Consider the following 4,574-nt stretch of genomic DNA (forward strand, 5'->3'; position numbering starts at 1 on the left):
GGATCTAGTGGGCTTCAGTTTTATCATCCGAGGGGAGTGGGGGTTGGAAAAGCCCACCTCTTCCTCTCTGGGAGCAGTAGCTCCTCCTTCGTATCTGGTAAGGTGTGTGTTCAAATCAGCAGAAGGGAGGTCCTCAAACTCCTGCTCTCGGTCTGAACTTGAATGCAGGCCTCATCCCATCCCCACCCAACGACCTGAGGCCGTTCTCATGCCTCCACTAGTCAAGCAAGGCTGCCTTGTGCCAATGGCTTTTTTGAGCAATTTTTATTAACTTACTCTGGTCTCCCAATGTCCCCTAGGTTTCCCTCTCTATCTATGGGCCCTTATTGGGACTTCTACGACTACCTGTGCCGACTCCATTCCTATTGCTTCTGTCTCTGGAGTCACATCTGAGAGTGGACCCCAGCCCCCACCCACGGAGTAGCTTCAAGGCCTGGGTCCTCCCCTCGTTCTGGGGACCCCAGTTCCCCAGTAAGGAGACATTGCTCCTTCTGTTCCCCCTCTGAGCACAGACGCCTCCATCCAGGACAGTGGCCGCCAGCTGCAGGTGGCCCTTCTATCCATCCCCTGAAATATGGCCAGTCCAAAGTGCCAGGTACTTGAAGTATAAAATACCTACCATATATTGAAGACTTGGTATCAAAGAAATGTAACATATAGTAATATTAATTTTTATATTGTTCTTATGGTGAAATAATGTTTTAGATATATTAAGATAAAGATAAAATTAAACAATATGTAAGAAAATATTATTACATCAGTTTCACCGGTTTCTTCTTACTCTTTCAGTTGTGTACTAGAAAAGCTAAAATTCCTACATGGTTCACATTATTTCTCTTGGACAGCGCTGCTCCCTGCCATCTTTCTTAGAATAAGCTGGGGGCTGATGCGTAAGTGAGTTGCTAACTCTGCAGGCCCATCCTCATTGCTGCCTTGGCTTTTTTGGGAAGCCAGGAATTCCGCACACAGGCTCCCGCTGCCCTGGCCTCCTGTGGGGGTAGGGGGAGGGCAGAGGCCCTTTCATTCTTTTTCTCATGTGTCTGTTGGGAGGAGAAAAGGGTTACTAAATTGTAAGCAAAAGTCCTGGCCTCTTTTTTTTTTTAAGTCTTTTTTTAGGGCTGCACCTACTGGGGCATATGAAAGTTCCCAGGCTAGGGGTCAGATCAGAGCTGCTGCTGCCGGCCTACACCACAGCCATAAGCAATGCAGGATCCAAGCCACATCTGTGACCTACACCACAGCTCACAGCAACGCCAGATCCTTAACCCACTGATCAAGGCCAGGGATCGAACCTGCGTCCTCTTGGTTGCTGGTCAGATTCGTTTCCACTGAGCCACGATGGGAACTCCAAGTCTTGGTCTCTTTTACTCCTAATCTCTCATTCAGCAGATGAGGAGGCAGAAGCCCAGAGAGGGCCAGCGACTTACCTCAAGCCACACAGTGAGTTACAAAAGGGTGGGGCATCTGAGGCTCCTGTCTGTCACCACCTCCCACTCGCAACAGAAAGCAGCAGGCAGAGTCAGAGAGGAATGGGGGTGAGCCCACCCCCTGATTTCAGAGATGCTTCTGGAATGACTGTGGGGGTTGAAGGCCCAGGATGATCTCTCCTCTGCCCCCATCTGAATTCTTCTAATTTACATTTTTGCCAGCCTCTGTTTTCAGTTCTTGTTTATATAGAAAAAAACTATTTTGGTCAAGGAGTCTGTTCTTTCCTTGATTAGTTATTATTATTATTATTATTTGCAAACACCTGCTTTAAATCCCTTGTGACACAGGCAGGGTGCAAACAACCAAATAAAACACACACCCCGATGACTTCTATGCTGTCCTCTCTGGCGCTGCCTCTCGAAGGTTCTCCTTGGAAAGAAGGCTGGGGAAGTGGCCCCGACTCTCACACAGCTGCACACGGGCCAGCGCGGTGATGGGGGCAGCGATGGATACATTTCATTTAATAAAATACAGACCGGCTTGGGGTTGAAAGGTTGTGGGAGCCCTTGGTAGACCTGGAGAGATGTTGAAAGACACAGGATCAAGTTCAATTCCCTGCAAGATCCCCTTACAACTTGAGTTTCTTTCCCCCTTTGCCACTCCTTGGGGGCTCACGGGGCTTTTCTGCATGAGAAACTCTAGCAGAAGGGGATTGTATTTCTTGGAGTTTCATGAAGACTGGGGTTGAACATTCCCCCTTATTCTTATCTGCAAAGCAGCAATGGAGAGTTTGCACGGACCAGGATGTCTTTTTCATTTCATTTTGTTTTTTGCTTTTGAGGGCTGCACCTGCAGCATGTGAAGGTTCCCAAGCTGGGGGGCTCAAATCAGAGCTGCAGCTGCTGGCCTCCACCACAGCCACAGCAATGTGGGATCTGAGCCTTGTCTTTGACCTACACCACAGCTTGTGGCAACGCCAGATCCTTAACCCACTGAGCGAGGCCGAGGATGGAACCTGCATCCTCGTGGATCCTCGTCAGGTTTGCTACCACTGAGCCTTTCTTTTCTTCTTCCTTTCCTCCATCCCTCCCTCCCAACTTCCTCTCTCTCTCTCTCCCTTTCTCTGCCACTCTCCCTTTCACACTGTGATCCTCCTCCTCTGACACTCAGATACAGAAATCGACATGCAAAGCTCAAGGCAGGCTGCGAAACGTTTTCTAAAACCCCTTCTAAGGAATTTTGCCTGCCAGGAGGATGCAGGGCTCCAGGAAATCCATAGATTGGGGGTGCTTACTCTGTTCGAATGAGACAGATCCACCTAAATTTTCTCTTAATTTTGAGTAAGAAACCAGCATACGAGATAGAGCACCACAGAAATTAGTATGTATATGAAATGCTCATTTACATATATATATATATATATATATATGTTTTATCGTAATTGTGCAAAAAGTTTACCCTTTTAGATGAGAGCCAGCAAGGTAGATGAATATTCCACCCCAGCTCAGGACTAGTCATCATATAAATCTTCCAACAAGCCCCTCGAGCATAGCACCTGCCAGGGGTTATTCAGTGTCTTTTACTGCTCACATAAATTGTCTTTGTCAATGTCTTCCTTGACACGCAGCGCCGTTAACCCCTGGGCACCCACAGAGTGTGGCCAGCCTTGGAAATGCACAGTTCTCTTTATGGACGTGTTAGTATCTAATCCGGCTGTATATATTTCAGGCTTTCCTCGCTGAGCTTGAGGGATCGGAGTGTCTACCAGAGTTTCCTGATAAAATACTACCTTCTTGGCTAACGTAGACTTAGAGTTTTAAAATAACCAACTTGGAATTTAATAGGAGGGTTTAAGGCCACGTCAGGTTTGAGCTCTTGGCCCAGCAACCTTGGGGTTTTTCTGAGTGATGGAGAGGAAATGCCAGCTTGCCATCGTGTTGCGCCTTGGTGCTCGATTCACTGTATACCACGTTGAAGTGATACAAAACAAATACCAAAAAACAAACAAACAAACAAAAAAACAAATACCAAACTGGGATAGCCAACTAACAAACTCATTGACACATGATAACCCAAGAGCATCTAAAACTGGGGGCAAATCTTGAGTTTATAGGTTGAGTATAGGAATGGCACACCTAGCAGGAGAGGGGACACACAAGCCCTTAAAAACATTAGCTTATTGTACAAATGCGCCTATCTACAAAACAGAAACAGACTCACTGACAGAGAGCACAGATTTGTGGTTGCCAGGGGGGATGGAGGAGGGAAGAGAATGGACCGTACTTTGGCGCCAGTCAGCACGGATTGTGAGCTCCCGCCTCGTCTTGTCTCTTCAGAGTTGAGAGCAAGGAAGTGCGGAACAAATGGACGAGGTCGTTGGAGGTGCCGGGGATTGAACCCAGAGCCTCGTGCATGCTAAGCACGCGCTCTACCATTGAGCTACACCCAATGGACCAGGAGTTTGGGGCTGGTGGATGCAAATTGTTTTTTGTGTGTGTGTGTGGTTTTTTTTTTTGTTTGTTGGTTGGTTGGTTTTTTGGTCATTTTTAAGGCCACATCCACAGCTTATGGAGGTTCCCAGGCTAGGGGTAGAATTGGAGCTGGAGCCGCAGCTGCCTGCCTGTACCGCAGTCATAGTAACACCGGATCCAGGATGCATCTGTGACCTACATGGCAGCTCATGGCAATGCCAGGTCCTTAACCCACTGAGTGAGTCCAGGGGCAGAATTCACGTCTTCATGGATCCTAGTCAGGTTCATTACCACTGAGCCGTAACGGGAACTCCCCCGTGGTCTTGATTAATTCTGCTGAGGCATAATTAAGCACAAACTTTTCTGTAACCTTTGTGGTATTCCTACGAACTCTTGCTATAAGATAATGGGCCCTCTGAATCCAGAAGACAAACCATTGGAGAAATTGGGATGATGTCTAATTAGAGTCTCTTCCCCTAGAAATAGAAAGACTAGTTTAGCCTCTGGGCCTCGGCATTCTGAACAACTTCCAGAGAGCAGTCTCTGAGGAGCAGACGCAGTGGATACTTTGCCTCTTTAGCCTCTGGCCCCTCCCGAGTGAAGCGGCCGCCCCAGAAGATCTATCAGAGCACTGACCCCTTCCCATGGCAAGTAGCTGCCCCTCTCATCTTTACC

At 47.8% G+C, this 4,574-nt stretch overlaps 1 non-coding gene across 1 annotated transcript; it reads right to left on the bottom strand.

Moving 5' to 3' along the window:
• Positions 1-3,805: 3,805 nt before the first annotated feature.
• On the bottom strand, positions 3,806-3,875 carry TRNAA-AGC (transfer RNA alanine (anticodon AGC)). The gene has a single exon. It is a non-coding gene; the product is annotated as a tRNA-Ala (tRNA).
• Positions 3,876-4,574: the final 699 nt, after the last annotated feature.

This window comes from Phacochoerus africanus, chromosome 10 (genome assembly GCF_016906955.1).
Source record: "Phacochoerus africanus isolate WHEZ1 chromosome 10, ROS_Pafr_v1, whole genome shotgun sequence".
Lineage (NCBI taxonomy): Eukaryota > Metazoa > Chordata > Mammalia > Artiodactyla > Suidae > Phacochoerus > Phacochoerus africanus.